This window comes from Schistocerca cancellata, chromosome 7, assembly GCF_023864275.1.
Source record: "Schistocerca cancellata isolate TAMUIC-IGC-003103 chromosome 7, iqSchCanc2.1, whole genome shotgun sequence".
Lineage (NCBI taxonomy): Eukaryota > Metazoa > Arthropoda > Insecta > Orthoptera > Acrididae > Schistocerca > Schistocerca cancellata.
Window position 1 is genome coordinate 62,047,289 of NC_064632.1, and position 16,894 is coordinate 62,064,182.

At 43.1% G+C, this 16,894-nt stretch overlaps 1 protein-coding gene across 5 annotated transcripts in view; it reads left to right on the forward strand.

Moving 5' to 3' along the window:
* The window catches only part of LOC126092568 (PSME3-interacting protein), a 138,500-nt gene that overhangs the window by 717 nt on the left and 120,889 nt on the right, over nucleotides 1-16,894 (forward strand). The gene's annotated exons all lie outside the window — the stretch shown is intronic.

Consider the following 16,894-nt stretch of genomic DNA (forward strand, 5'->3'; position numbering starts at 1 on the left):
TTTTAAATTAAATGGATTTTAAAGGTTTTCAGATAGTGATGATGATAAACATAGCCTACTTATTTTGAATGTAATGTGCCTTCATTAGCATTAATATGAGCCAGCACAGCTTATTCATGTAAAGTTCAATAAAATTTTGGAAATGTCTTTAATTAAGTTCGAAATTCACTCCTAGAAGCTGATGATGCCTTATACAGCATGGTCTCTGCACAATCCGCAACAATGGTGTTCATTACTGTCGTATGCAGTAATCACGAATTTATATTTGAGGATTTTTATCTTATCCATTACATAACAATAGCGTATGTGACAAAGGTTTGACTCAAGCCATAGACTCTCACATAATTTTCTTCTTATTCTTAACGGTGACCACTGCTGTTTTCGGCAGCTGTAGCCACTGGAAAATGACCAAAAGGTCGAAGTTGCGGTAGTGGATATTGTAGTAAGTTCCTGAAGCTACTTCTCTTTTCACGAAAACATTTCTTTAACTTTTCTGTGTGTGGAAGGACTGTCACACAGTACCCTAGGGGCCCCATCCCTTTGGCCCGTATTACACTGTTCATTTTGTCATATTTTGTAACATCTTTGATGGCGTGTTGGAGTACTTTTATCACACATTTTATGAAAGTCAGTGGGCGGTTGTAGCATTTATAAAAGATTAATGAAGCTGGCAGTGCTTTGCAGCTGCTAAATGTGAGTGGGAATTGGCAATACGTCCAAATCTTCTTCTCCATATTCTCTCTGTCCCCCTCATCCTCTCACTCATTCTGTCCATCACTTCCTTCCCCCTTCTCTAGCTCCACCTCCCCCCCCCCCCTCTCCGTGTCCTTCCCACCTACCTCTTTGCACCTCCTCCTCCCTCATATGTCTGTCCATCTCTCTCCATATCTGCCCCCCCCCCCATTCCCCCCATCTGACCTGGAGCCTTGTTTATCGTTGTTGCCAATGAAACCTTGATTGGAACTTGAAGTCACTTCGAATGAATGGGAAGTCAGTTGGGATCATTGGCATATGGGCTGTGAGAAACCTCGCCTGCTGCTGGATGTGTGAGGATAGTAGTTTCAGCAACGGTATTTTGCAAAGTTTAATCTGTATATTAATAGAATTATGAAGTCTTGGGCTATTCAGATTCCGTAGTAGATTTCTAATCATAAGCCATAAATACAACTTTCCTGCTTTCTGTTAAAATCAATTGCAAGTAAGAAAACAAAACAGCATGTAATTGTGCAATTTGTGTGTGTAATTTTATATAAGATGAAAGAATGTGCATGGGAAAACCAGTTTGTCTGATGGTTTAAATGTCATGCTATCATACTTAAAATTGAGTGTGAGAAAGAAAATGAAATCACACATTTTCGTAGCACGGTAGAGTATAGTGTTATCTTACTCAGTTGTTTTTTAACAGAAAACCTATATATTATTGTTTCAAAAATTTATGTTGCCTGTGTCCATCTGAATCTTTATTCGAGTAATTTGTAATAATTAAAAATTAAATTGGTCAAGGACTTTTCGAGATTTTTGCTAACAGTGTTTTCTCTTTATATAGTAATAGTGAATGCAGCAATGCTTTGCAGTTTCTCAATATGTACACAAATTGGATACGCATCCTAAACTATTTCCCTCCCTCCCACTGCCCATCTCCTTTTCCCCCCTCTCTTGTCCATTCTCTCCTCCCCTACCTCCCCCTCTCTGTACATCACATCCCCCCCCCCCCTACCCCCAAATCAGTCTCCTCCTGCCCCACTCTGTGTCCTCTGGTTGTTAAACTTAACTTATATTCTTCTTCTTTTATTTATTTATTTATTTTTTATTCAGTTTCAGCCTACTTTTCATAACTAGTAAATTATTGTAGGATTCTATAACTGCTTCTGAAAAGCTTTGCAGTTATTTTAAGTCTCTCTGTTACCATCATAGGCTTTAATCAGTCTTAAACTTTTCAGTGTCTTCATGTCTCTTCCTTATACTACTGTGTTATTTTATGATTCTTGGACAAAATATTGGCAATGGATTAGCTTATGAACTGTGCCCACGTCCACTTACTGATTTTCCTTTTCTGCTTTTAATTTAATATCTTCCTTCACTAATTGAATAATTACATAATGTATGTGCCTCAGTTAGAATAATATAGTCACTATGCTGTTCCTTTCAGTTTGGATTCTTATTTTCTTGTTCATTATTAGACCTACTCCTGCATTGCCCCTATTTGATTTTGTGTAGATAACATCGTACTCACATAGCCGGAAATCCTGTTCTTCATGCCATTTCAGTTCTTTAATTCCCACTATATCTAACTTCAACTCGGCCATTTCTCTTTTTAAATTCTCAAGCTTCAGCATGCTCTGATCTGTAGGCTGCCAGATTTATTCTTTTCTAATGACAACATGTTCCTGAATAGACTGCTCAGAATTACAGCCGAGGGACTATTTTATCTCTAAAATACTTTATCCAGGTGGATGTCATCATCATTAAACCATAAAATGGAGCTTCAAGTCCTCAGAAAGTAGAAAAACTGTAGTACCCCCTTCCCCTCTTTAACCTGTTCACAGTGCCAGTATATCAAGAAAATACCGGTTGAAGTTACAAGACCCGATCAGGTATTGAAAGGGCAGCTGCCCCTCTTCAGAAACCAAATATTTGTCTAGCCTTTTCCCAGATATCCCTCTGATGTGGTTGCACTTCTGTATGGCTGGCTGCATTGTTAAGGCATACAAGACTCTTCGCCATAACAAGGTTCATAATTGCTGGGAAGGGGGCCAGAGGCTGTACTAACTACTAAATATAAATTAAATTGAAGTTAGACATCATTTAATGAGGACTTTCTGACATTTTATCTGAGTGAAAACAGAATTACAATAACTTAAATGGTTCTAGAAACATCTTATGTGAACAGCTTAGCTGAATTTATATGTGTAATCTATCTGAAATTAATGGCATTAACATCCATGGAGGCCCCAGGGGTTGGAGGAGTGAACAGCCCCCATATATGCAGGAGACCTGAGGACAAGGGCAAAAGTGGCTGGTGCAAGAATCACAATGCCCTTCCGTTGGAGCATAAGATGATGGAAGCAGTGACAGACAGTCAAGTTGGGATCCATGGTGATGTCTGGCACTGGTGTGGACGGTGGAGGTGACACTGCTGCAGGCGGAGGCTGCTCATGTTGTGTCGAACCGGCAAGGGGTGGTATGCACTCCAGCTGAAGCGCCACTGGAGCTGCTGCAAAGGCATAGGCTCTTTGGGTGGAAGAGGAGGTTGGAACCCTTGCTGGTAGGTGGTAACCGGCAAAGGTGGTGTTGCATCTCTGATGGGGCAGGTGCTCACCCAGGTGCGGAGCTCATTTTGATGCCACTGGACTTCCTGGTTGCCTGTCCATGGGATGTAGATGCGGCAGTTCTTCTGATGGATGATGACTGCTGGTATCCAGTGGGGGTGCTGATCAAAACCACACGCCCAGACTGTTGTCTCCTGTGTAAAACATGGTACACCAGAATGTGATAGTGAGTGAGGTCCAGGACAGAGGATACGGAGCTGTGTACTTGGCTGGTGCCCGTGGAGAAGATTGCTGAGCTATGACAACCAATAGGACATGTGCAGTAGGTTGTCAGAAGAAGGGAAAAAAAAAAAAAATACATCTCTGTGCCGGGGAAGTCTTGCAGATATACTTTTTCATCATGCAGTTGGCCTCCATGCTAGATTGTGGGTGACAGGGAGCAGAGTGAACATGGAGAATGCCTGACCGCACACTGAAATCATGAAATACCTGAGACAGGAACTGGCATCCATTATCAGAAATGAAGGTCACTGGAAAACCTTCCACGGGGAGGGGCAGGGAGAGGGGGGGGGGATTGGAGAGAGCTTGAGTAGTGACCTCAGTAGTGGCCGAGGAGCACCATTGACAGTGTACAGATAATGTGAAAACGCATCATTGACAGTCAGCTTGAACACTTTTGGAAACGAACCTGCATTTCCAGGGCTGAGTTCCTAGAGGCCATGGAGAGAATGATGACCTGGGAGCTGCCTGTTGACTAGCACACTGGGGTCACACGGCAACCAAGTGTACTAGCTCATGGTCAGTGCTGAGCCATAAATGTGTCTGTGAGCCAAGACTTCGGTGTGGGAAACATGCCAGTTCCCCTCACATAACAACTGTAAAATGTCCTGCTGCAAACGCCTGGGAATGACCACCCCGAGGAGCTTCGTCATCATGCAGAGAAGAGGAGGACTGCATCTAAGACCAAAACCTGCCCCCCCCCCCCCCCCCAGCATCAGTTGTTGGTATTGATTAAGGATAAATGGTGGGTTAATGATCGTGACACACTTTGACTCATCATCCAACATGTGATATGCTTCTGAAAGTTTGTAGAAGAACTGACCCCTGCTAAGTGCATGAAAAATTTGTCAGTATGCGGCAGTGAGTATATGTCAACCAAGGACTGTGAATTCACTGTTGCCTTAAAATTGACGCAAAGGTGGAATTTACCAGAGGGTTTCTTAACCAGGACAAGGGGTGTGGCACATTCACCTGAGGAAATGGGAACCACAACCCTGAAAGAGGCCAACCAGTCCAGCTCTGCCTTGATTTCGGAGTGGAAGGCCTGGGGAATCTGTGTAGCACACAAAAATTTAGGACAAGCTAACTGCTTCAAGGCTATGTGGGCTGAAAAGTCTGTGAAACATCTTAGGCTTTTCACAAAGATATTCTGAAATTCTGAGCACAGAGATTAAAAAGACTGATAGGGGACCTTGGCACATACCAATTGTATGGAATCTATGACCAAAAAGCCAAAGGACTGAAAGGCATCAAACCCAAAAAGATTTGCTGAACTAGTGTTGTAGACAACAATAAAGGTAACAGTTTGGGTCACTGATTTGTGGGTGACTTTCACCATGAATTGGCCAAGCATGGGGATTCAGTGTTTACCGTATCCCTTGAGGTGCCTGTTTACTGGCTACAACTGTGAAAAACTGAAATCTGAATAGGTTTGAGCAATAAGCAGGGAAGCTGCCATGCCAAGGACTGCCTGCAGGTGCAGCTGTAGCAGGAGAACCAAAACCTCGATAAAAAGCTTGTAGGCATCACGATAGGGAACCAGCCCTGACAATGACACTTCCTGAATATTCATTTCCACAGTCTCTGATGTTGCCTTCTGTGCAGTTGAGTAGCGGACTACCACAATGTGGCCTTTTTTTCCAACACTTACAGACAGATGGCCGAATGTTTGGGACACTCTTTATCTGTCGTGTTTGAAGGCAACAGGGAGCGGCAGCTGGAACACTGTAGACGGGCTGTGCAGGTATCACCAAATTGGCCGGCTTGCACCACCATGATGTCATCATCTCCAGTTGCAGTGGGTGAGGCTGGGCCATCCTGTACTGCTGCACTAAGCTTCCAGTTCCTGACCAGTGGCTTGTTAGACCTCATACTACTGAGCAGTTGATAAAACCTCTTTGAAGGAGGGGTTCTCTTAACTGGAAGGCCTGTTGCCGGACTTCCTTATTCAGGGCAGACTGGATGATAACATTGCGAACCATGCCGCCTGCAGATAACTGTTTTGACTTGTCCGTGTCAAAGTTGCACTTGCGACAAAGGCCGTGGAGGGTCGCAGACCACGTACAATAAGACTGAGGGGATCTGCTTCTCGCATTGGTTAAATTCAACCCTAGTGGCCACGATGTGTGTGCAGCTGCTGTAGTAGGGAGATGGCTACAAACATAAGTTGTCAGATGACAATGAGGAAGGTTCCGTAATGGGGCCGTCTGCCCCAACACCTGGTACAAGGTGGGAGAAATCCAGGACAGAAACAGTGTACAACATAGCTCTGCATCTGTAACCTGGAAGACATGGAAATGCTGCCGCAGGAGGTGTTCGTATACCTCTCCTTCTTTCACTGCCACATGGACTGTCAGGTACTGAGGACGAAACTGAGACAGAGATGAATTTTTGGAGAGCAACGCATGCAAAACCACACAAGATGACTGGTACAACAAACTTTATTAAGTTTAGAAAGTAACTTATTACAGTGGTTATGCTAGCCACAGAGTGACTCACAAAAGCAGTCCGATAGCACACATGTAACTGAGTTGTAGTTGACTGGGCCTGTCTCTAAATGCTGTCAGCCAGGCCACTAGAGTGTGCGGATGAGCGGCAATGCACGCATCCCCGAATGGCAGCCTCTTATGGTTGTCCAACTACTGGCTGTGTCTCCCAACTTCTGTGCTGCACCTTCTGACTGCTGCCCAGATCTCAGGTGTGGATCTATGCGGGTCACTACATGTGTTCTTTTGTACCTTCCAGACCATATTTATGGTTTCTATTCAGTGTTCCAAATTCGACAAAGGTATTTAGTGCAATAAAAAATATTTAGTGGAAGCTTTTAATGGAAACATGTATTTCCATTTGAATACCTCATACATGTTTGAAAAAATTGCATATGCACTGTGCTGTACTTCTTGTGTGCCAGTAATATTGCCATTCTGAAACATTGAGATCTTTTTTTAGTCTATTGAAATTATGTACTGCTTCAGTGTTATGTCTTCACAACTAACAAGGAAATCTGTCATAACTAACTTACTCCCAAGACGACCAGGGAGAAAGGAACGAAAATTAGAGTGTAAACATGCCATTGATGATGAGGTCGTCAGAGATTGGACACAAGCTCAAACTGGGGAAGGAAACTCTCTATGTCCTTTCAAAGGAACTATCCTGGCATTCAACTTAATTATTTCAGTGAAATTATGGAAAATATAACTCTCAGTAGGCAGTCAGGTGTTCGAACTACTGTTCTCCTGATTATAAGTCCAGTGTCTTTACTACTACGCTTCCTTGCATGGTCCCAAGAGCTCCAATTGTCCTCCTAATGTTCAAGACACCAAAGGCTGAACAATATCTCTGGATGTAGTGGAACTTGGTAGCCGGATGTTTTTCCATGAATTATGACCCACAATGCTCTGATACTTACCATAGGACTGATGGCCTTTGTAGTCTGGTCCTTTCAAGCCCCACAAACCAGCAAACTTACCATAGCCACTTGTGTCAAATCGTGATATAGTTTGAAGGCAGACATTCACAGTTGATACTCGCTATTGCATTCTATCATGACCCTTTGATAACTGTGGTGGCATGTTAAATAACACCTGTTACATGTGTGTGAGAAACTCTTCTTTCAGCTGCTTTAGACTTGGCATATTGTTGCACTATCCATCTTCAGAAAAGGATTTCTTGAGGATGTATTTCTTGAACTTTTTCCTCCATATCAAATATTCCGTCATATTCTCTGCATGCATCTAGGATATTATGAATTCTTATTCTTATAGGCCTATTTCACCTGATAATCTTTTGGCCATTTTCAAGGCAATCATGATTACTCTATAGTGTTGTATAAAGTTATTTAAAAATCTTGCAAGTGACTCACCTTGAAAATGGGTGAAAGATTGTCGGCCATAATATGAGACCAAGAATTAACAATATCCTAGTTGCACACCCAAAATCTGATGGAATGTCTCTTGAGGAGGGTATAAGTTGTTTTCCAGAATGAAATTTTCACTCTGCAGTGGAGTGTGCACTGATATGAAACTTCCCGGCAGATTAAAACTGTGTGCCAGACTGAGACTTAACCTTGGGATCTTTGCTCTCTCAGCTTAGCTACCCAAGCCATACTCACTACCTGTCCTCACAGCTTTACTTCTTCCAGTACAATGTCTCCTACCTTTCTAACTACACAGTAGTTCTCCTTCAAGACTCACATGTTTGGCAGTCCAGGAAGAAAGGAAATTGCAGAGGTGTCACTTAGCCACAGCCTGGGGGTGTTTTCTGAATGAAATTTTCACTCTGCAGACGAGTGCGCACTGACTTATATGACTGATGCTTGAACTCGGTACCTATGACTTTCACGGGCAAGTGCTGTACCATTTGAGCCACCCAAACACTTCATATGACCTATCCTCACAGCTATACTACTAGCATGCAAAAGGCAAAAGGTCTCAGGTTTGAGTCTGTGTCTGGCACACAGTTTTAATCTTCCAGGAAGGTTCATATCTGTGCACAATCTGCTGTGACGAAAATTTCAGTTTGGAAACATCCTCCAGGCTATGGCTAAGCAGTGTCTTTGGACTAGCCTTTCTCCCAGGAGCTAGTCCCATAAGTTTCGCAGGAAAACAGGAAGACGACACTTCTAGGTAATGCCTAGAAAATACATTCTTAAAATTTGAGCAATTTGCTGCTATTAATAATGTAGATATCCAATACTGATGGTGAAAAAAGGATGTAAAACACTTTTTTCAGGTTTTCTCAGAAACCGCTTAGGAACTAAATGTGTCTTCCATGAGCCCCTTAAGGCACACCATAGACTACATCTAATTCAAACTATGACACTACTGTATGATAGTTACAGTAAATTGATCTTTCTGTTGGGTATATAAATGGTCCCTAGCCCTAGGGCTATCGACAACACTTGAACCTACCTTTCTATCACCAATAGAACCTGAGGTTTGAGACCCAGTAAAGTCTTGTTTTTACGCATGGAGGTTTGGAACATATCAGTAGCGCATGCAGTCGCATGTGTACCAATAAAAATCCAGTTAAATTTCATGCAGTTTCTATTCCAGAAATACATGGTATCATTATTTCATTCATCATGGGCATTCATCTCTGCCCACCCCAATCCCCAGGTGCAGGGTTTAGCAACACGTGTTGGTTGGTACGGCTCACTGTTCGACTCTTGGTGCATCCAGTCTTCCCCAGACTCGCTGAGTGTCAACTGCTAGGTGCGTTCTTGCCTTATGGCTGCAGGTGCAGAGTTCTGTGCCGAACTTAGCTGATGGCCCTCATCCCTGTTAACAGGATTGTCATGCTGCCTTATCTCCACTGATTCTTTGATGATGCTCTTCCAAAATTCATGAGCTCAGCATGTTTTTGTTTCCCCAGATACAAACGTAATTCCTTCACAGAGGCTATGTTGCGCCACTGCCAATTTATCTTTATGTCCCAGGTGTACAAATCGAATGCGTTCCGTGGAGCATTATGAGATGCAGCACCGTGTTTGCCTGATGTACTGATGGCCAGACTCATAAAGGATGCAATATATAACAGTTACTTGCAGTTGTTGTTTGTGCTTCAGAGCCACACATATTTCTTGTTTTCTGTGGTGCTCAAAAATTGGCTTGATGTAGATTTTTCAGAGGATTCTTGCAAATGGTGAAGCCATTTCAACATGTACCCACCACAACGTACTTCAAATGTGGTGAGTAGTTCTATGAGCAAGTTGATGGGTTCACCACTTTCCCCTGGGATTGCCGATCTCTGTATGGAGCTCTTTGAGGAGATTGCACTAAAAACTGTATGGCTCGAACCAAACACTTCTTCTGTTATGTGGATGACACCTTCGTTGTGTGGGAACACGGCAGTGTGTCCCTGATAGAGTTCCTGGACCACCTGAACAAAGTCCATCAAAACGTACGAGTTCACAGTGGAGCTAGAACAGAATGGATGTCTTCTACTTTTGGACATTCTAAAAAGAATAAAAACAGACAGTACCCTGGGACATATAGTGTACAGAAAGAAGACACACACAGCTCTGTACCTTCATGCTATGGGCTGTCATCATTCAACACTGTGGTTCACTCTGCTGGTGACTGTATTCCACAGGGTATGTGCCATTTGTGACAAAAATGATCTTCCAGCTGAGCTGCAACAGCTTAGGAATGTTTGGTCAAACGGGTACAGCAAAGTGCAAATTAGATGTTAATTGAAGAAAGCATATGATTCAGCCATCTGCAAAGAAGACATAGAAGAAGAGGAAGCGAAGTTCACCTTTATCCCCTATATTGGGCCTCTGAACCAGAATTGCAGGAACCCTTAGAAAAAATGAAAAAAAAAACAACTTTTGCTAACCACAAAAAGAAAATACATGTTGTTAAAAAAAAAGAAGTATCAAATACTTTGAAGGGTGGTAGTACTCACCAAAACAAAAAAAATAAGTCCAATAAACGTGGGTCTTGAAATGCATACTTTCTGAGGTAAGTCCAATGAACATGGGTCCAGAAGTGCGTGCTTTCTGCCATAAACATATATTTACAGGAGGTGTTCAACATGGCGTCCATTCAAGAAATGCACCCCTCTGCCCTCCATTGTAAGGAATGACACACACTTTAAAATATACCTAGTGGTTGTTGTACCTGCTGGCATGCATTGAAGACGCGACCCTGGAGTGCAGCACAGCATTGATTGGCGTGGCATAGACCATTTTCTTCAAGTTTCCCTGTAACCAAAAGTCTAGGGGATTGAGGTCTGGGGAACGAGCAGACCAACAAGGTGCCTCACCTACCCTTACCCCCTCCCCCGACTAATCCAGTGGTCCTGAAATGTCTGTGTCAGGTGTTCACGCACATTGTGATGAAAGTTTGTTGGGGTGCCATCATGCTTGCATCACGTTTGTATTCGTTGATGCAGTGGCACAACCTCCAGCAGGGTAGGCAATACATCAATGAGAAATTCCAGATAATGTGCCCCAGTTAACCTTTGTGGTAGCATGTGTGGCCCTATTAATCTGTTGCCAATTATGCCTGCCCAAACCTTGATTGAGAATCAGTGTTGATGCCCTGTTTTCAGAATTGCTTGGGGATTTACATCTGCCCATACGTTCAGCTTTACTGTATGGTTAAATGATGATGGCGTCCTCTTGGGTAAAATATTTCGGAGGTAAAATAGTCCCCCATTCGGATCTCGGGGCGGGGACTACTCAAGAGGATGTCGTTATCAGGAGAAAGAAAACTGGCGTTCTACGGACCGGAGCGTGGAATGTCAGATCCCTTAATCGGGCAGGGAGGTTAGAAAATTTAGGAAATGGATAGGTCAAAGTTAGATATAGTGGGAATTAGTGAAGTTCGGTGGCAGGAGGAACAGGACTTTTGGTCAGGCGAATACAGGGTTATAAATACAAAATCAAATAGGGGTAATGCAGGAGTAGGTTTAATAATGAATAGGAAAATAGGAATGCGGGTGAGCTACTACAAACAGCATAGTGAACGCATTATTGTGGCCAAGATAGATACGAAGCCCACGCCTACTACAGTAGTACAAGTTTATATGCCAACTAGCTCTGCAGATGACGAAGAAATTGAAGAATTGTATGATGAAATAAAAGAAATTATTCAGATAGTGAAGGGTGACGAAAATTTAATAGTCATGGGTGACTGGAATTCGGTAGTAGGAAAAGGGAGAGAAGGAAACGTAGTAGGTGAATATGGATTGGGGCTAAGAAATGAAAGAGGAAGCCGCCTGCTAGAATTTTGCACAGAACATAACTTAATCATAGCTAACACTTGGTTCAAGAATCATAAAAGAAGGCTGTATACATGGAAGAATCCTGGAGATACTAAAAGGTATCAGATAGATTATATAATTGTAAGACAGAGATTTAGGAACCAGGTTTTAAATTGTAAGACACTTCCAGGGGCAGATGTGGACTCTGACCACAATCTATTGGTTATGACCTGTAGATTAAAACTGAAGAAACTGCAAAATGGTGGGAATTTAAGGAGATGGGACCTGGATAAACTGAAAGAACCAGAGGTTGTACAGTGTTTCAGGGAGAGCATAATGGAACAATTGACATGAATGGGGGAAAGAAATACAGTAGAAGAAGAATGGGTAGCTTTGAGGAATGAAGTAGTGAAGGCAGCAGAGGATCAAGTAGGTAAAAAGACGAGGGCTAGTAGGAATCCTTGGGTAACAGAAGATATATTGAATTTAATTGATGAAAGGAGAAAATATAAAAATGCAGTAAATGAAGCAGGCAAAAAGGACTACAAACGTCTCAAAAATGAGATCGACAGGAAGTGCAAAATGGCTAAGCAGGGATGGCTAGAGGACAAATGTAAGGATGTAGAGGCTTATCTCACTAGGGGTAAGATAGATACTGCCTACAGGAAAATTAAAGAAACCTTTGGAGATAACAGAACCACTTTGCATGAACATCAAGAGCTCAGATGGAAACTCAGTTCTAAGCAAAGAAGGGAAAGCAGAAAGGTGGAAGGAGTATATAGAACGTCTATACAAGGGCAATGTACTTGAGGACAATATTATGGAAATGGAAGAGGATGTAGATGAAGATGAAATGGGAGATACGATACTGCATGAAGAGTTTGACAGAGCACTGAAAGACCTGATTCGAAACAAGACCCCGGGAGTAGACAACATTCCATTAGAACTACTGATGGCCTTGGGAGAGCCAGTCCTGACAAAACTACCATCTGGTGAGCAAGATGTATGAGACAGGCAAAATACCCTCAGACTTCAAGAAGAATGTAATAATTCCAATCCCAAAGAAAGCAGGTGTTGACAGATGTGAAAATTACCGAACTATCAGTTTAATAAGTCACAGCTGCAAAATACTAACGCAAATTCTTTACAGAAGAATGGAAAAACTAGTAGAAGCCGACCTCGGGGAAGATCAGTTTGGATTCCGTAGAAATGTTGGAACACGTGAGGCAATACTGACCCTACGACTCATCTTAGAAGCTAGATTAAGGAAGGGCAAACCTACGTTTCTAGCATTTGTAGATGTAGAGAAAGCTTTTGACATTGTTGACTGGAATACTCTCTTTCAAATTCTGAAGGTGGCAGGGGTAAAATACAGGGAGCGAAAGGCTATTTACAATCTGTACAGAAACCAGATGGCAGTTATAAGAATCAAGGGGCATGAAAGGGAAGCGGTGGTTGTATATTGAGCAAGCAGTGAAGGAAACAAAAGAAAAATTCGGAGTAGGCATTAAAATCCATGGAGAAGAAATAAAAACTTTGAGGTTTGCCGATGACATTGTAATTCTGTCAGAGACGGCAAAGGACTTGGAAGAGCAGTTGAATGGAATGGACAGTGTCTTGAAAGGAGGATATAAGGTGAACATCAACAAAAGCAAAACGAGGGTAGTGGAATGTAGTCGAATTAAGTCGGGTGATGCTGAGGGAATTAGATTAGGAAATGAGACACCTAAAGTAGTAAAGGAGTTTTGCTATTTGGGGAGCAAAATAACTGATGATGGTCGAAGTAGAGAGGATATAAAATGTAGACTGGCAATGGCAAGGAAAGCATTTCTGAAGAAGAGAAATTTGTTAACATCGAGTATAGATTTAAGTGTCAGGAAGTCATTTCTGAAAGTATTTGTATGGAGTGTAGCCATGTATGGAAGTGAAACATGGATGATAACTAGTTTGGACAAGAAGAGAATAGAAGCTTTCGAAATGTGGTGCTACAGAAGAATGCTGAAGATTAGATGGGTAGATCACATAACTAATGAGGAGGTATTGAATGGAATTGGGGAGAAGAGTAGTTTGTGCCACAACTTGACTAGAAGAAGGGATCGGTTGGTAGGACATGTTCTGAGGCATCAAGGGATCACCAATTTAGTATTGGAGGGTAAAAATCGTAGAGGGAGACCAAAAGATGAATACACTAAGCAGATTCAGAAGGATGTAGATTGCGGTAGGTACTGGGAGATGATGAGGCTTGCACAGGATAGAGTAGCATGGAGAGCTGCATCAAACCAGTCTCAGGACTGAAGACCACAACAACAACATACGTGCTGGTTATATGGAAATTCACAACACCATCTCTTGAACCGTGCCTCATCGGTAAATAAAATCTTAAATGTGCGCAATGGATCTGTGGCACACTTCTGCAACAGCCATTGACAGAACCGCTGTCTGCCATGATGATCCTGCGGTCTTAGGGCCTGAACACACTGTAGATGATATGGGTACAGCAAATGTTTACAAAGTATCCCGCAGATAAGAGGGTGAGACACACCTTCTGCTGCTGCTAATCATCACACACTGAACTCAGGGGTTTCTTCCATCGAATATAGCACACGCTTCTCCACGACAGGCATGTGGACTGTGCGGGGCAGCCCCCTGTCAGTCTTCTGTGGTGTAAGGGTACCTGTATCCCTCAGATGCTGGAAAGTACACAAGCAGTTTATCAGAGGGCACTCTGTGATGTGGATATTTTTATGTGTAAAGGGTGCGGGCTCACATGCTACATTCATAGCAGAATATTGTGTCCACCATTTCACTTCATGAGAGTAGGCTTTCATTGCTAACAAGTGATGGAAGAGAGAAAATGTAAATGTACTACACCATTTATATGTACAAACAGCACAATAATAGTAAACACATAAGTGAATCCGTGTTTGGAAGAAAGTAAAACACCATGATACGTACCCAGGGGTGACAGTACTGCACAATAAGGCACACAAACATGATGAAAACTAACGTAGCTTACAACACAACTTGAACCATATAACTTTCTGCAGACCACCTAAAGGTAGGTGGAGTACTGTAAGACATTGTAATATCTTACCGACACATTTGATGGACCGGTTGTGCAACAACTATGCTAATATCCGCAACCAAGCATCACGCAGCCTTTCCTATAAACGTGGGTCCATCCCAAAAAGTATGTGTTCCTGGATCCATTGTTGTTGGACTTATTTTTCATGTTTCGATGAGTACTACCACCTCTCAAAGTATTAGACACCTGTTTTTGAACACCCTGTATGTGCATGGCTCAGTAAAGGACAAACTATAACTGCAAATACCTAGTATAAATAGCATCCCTTGCAAGTGTGGCTGACAGTACATTGAACAAATACAGTGCTGCATCTTATAACACTGCATGGAACACATTAGATGTGTACGCCTTGGGCATAAAGATAAATTAGCAGTGGCTGAACACAGCCTCAGTGAGGGTAATTTGTTCTGATTTGAGAACACAAAAATGTTGTGTCGATTGGTAATGGCTTTCGGGAGTGCATCACCAAAGAATCAGCTGAGTTAAGACTCCATGACAATCTTGTCAACAGGGATGAGCTCTTTGCTGATAATGCACCCAGCAGTTGACGCTCTGTGAGTGTAGGGAAGACTGAATGCACTCCAAGTCAAACTGTTGTCCACAACCCCCCCCCCCCCCCCCGGGTCTCCTCCTCCCTGCCACCCCCTACCCCCCCGGTCTCCTCCTCCCTGCCACCCCCTACCCCCCTCTCCACATCCACACCACCCCACACCCCCTCCCTCTCCACCTCCCACCACAAGCTGCCAAATCCCGTGCCTTGTAGAATGGTGGAAGGGATGGGAAGAAATGGCCACCACAGGTACATATGAGGATTGGGAACCAAAGACTGCGACTTATTGGCAGAACATTTATAAAGTGCAAAGGACTGCTAAAGAGACCGCCTATACTATGTTTGTCCATGCTCTTCTGGAGTATTGTTGCACTGTGTGGAATCAACTTCAGATAGGACTGATGGAAGACATAACAAATGTTCAAAGAAGGGTAGGTCATTCTGTGTAATGGCGAAATAATGGAGAGAGTGCCATGGATATGATACGCAAATTGGAATGGTAATCATTAAAACAAAGCTCTTTCATTGCAGCAGGATTTTCTCACGAAATTTCAATCTTTCTCCTCCAAATGTGGAGATATTTTGTTTACTTCCACCTACATAGGGAGAAATGACAAATTGACTATCCCACCTCTTTTATTGTAATCCTTTCCCCTGATCTAGTTAATTGTTGGCTAATGCGCCCTTTGAAGGTTATGACTGCCTCTCCTTCGTTTAACTTATCTGTGTCACAGCTCCTTAGTTTCCTACGTTTCTGCAGTTTCTTCAGTTTTAACCTGCAGTTCAGAAATAATAAATTATGGTCAGAGTTCACATGTGCCCCTCAAAGTACATTTTAAAATCAGTTTTTGAAATCATCTTCTTACTATTACATGCCTTATCTGAAACCTTCTGGTTTTCAACAGGCATCCTCCTTATCCTGCTATTGAATTATAGTCCCCCATAAAAATTAAATTTTCATCTCTCTTAACACTCTGAATAATTCCTTTTATCTCATCAATCGTTTGGTCTGTAAATCATCTGTGAAGCTGGTAGACATACAAACTTGCACTATTGTGGTGGATGTTGACATTGGGTGTCTACATTGGCGTCCATAATATATTTACTATGCTGTTCATAGTAGCTCATCATGATTCTAATTTTATTGTTCATTTCTAGATCTACCCTTACATTAGTACTATTCAACATTCCATACTCCATCCTGAAGAAAGCCCCCCTGCGGGTCCGGGGGTTAGAATAGGCCCCGAGGTATTCCTGCCTGTCGTAAGAGGCGACTAAAAGGAATCCCTCCCCCTCAAGGGGGTAGTTAGCGCCTGCGTCCGGAGACGGACGGTTCCACGACCTATATTTGTGGTCATTTTGGTTTTTCACTTCTTCTCGTTTCTTTCTTCCTTTGGTTGGTTCCTTTCTTTGTTCTTCTCCATCTCACTGTCTTCCTTACTCTTTCCCTTGCTTTCTTCTCCTTGCTTTCTTCTCCTTGCCTTCTTCTCCTTGCCTTCTTCTCCTTGCCTTCTTCTCCTTGCCTTCTTCTCCTTGCCTTCTTCTCCTTGCCTTCTTCTCCTTGCCTTCTTCTCCTTGCCTTCTTCTCCTTGCCTTCTTCTCCTTGCCTTCTTCTCCTTGCCTTCTCTGGTCTCCGCCTCGGCGTTTGAGACAGTCTGTCCTCTCTCTCTTCTTTTCCTTCTTCTTCCTTCCTCCCTGTGCCCGCCTGAAGGCCGACCCACGCGTTCGCACGCGTAGCCGGTGATGGGGTAACGCGTAATTCCCCGCCCTGGGTAGACAAGTAAGGCACGCACGTACCCCCTGGTAAAGGCCAGGCCCAGGGAGGGGTGATAGCCTGAGCTGATACCTTCTGACCATGCCGATTGGTCCCTCCGTCTGTTTCTCGGGAGGTGTGACCTGAGGTGTAAACATTCACCTAAGGCGGGAGTGCCCTCTGAGAGGGTCCCCACAAGGAAGGAGCGCGCCATCGGAGACGCTGGCAATCATGGGGGATTCCTCCGC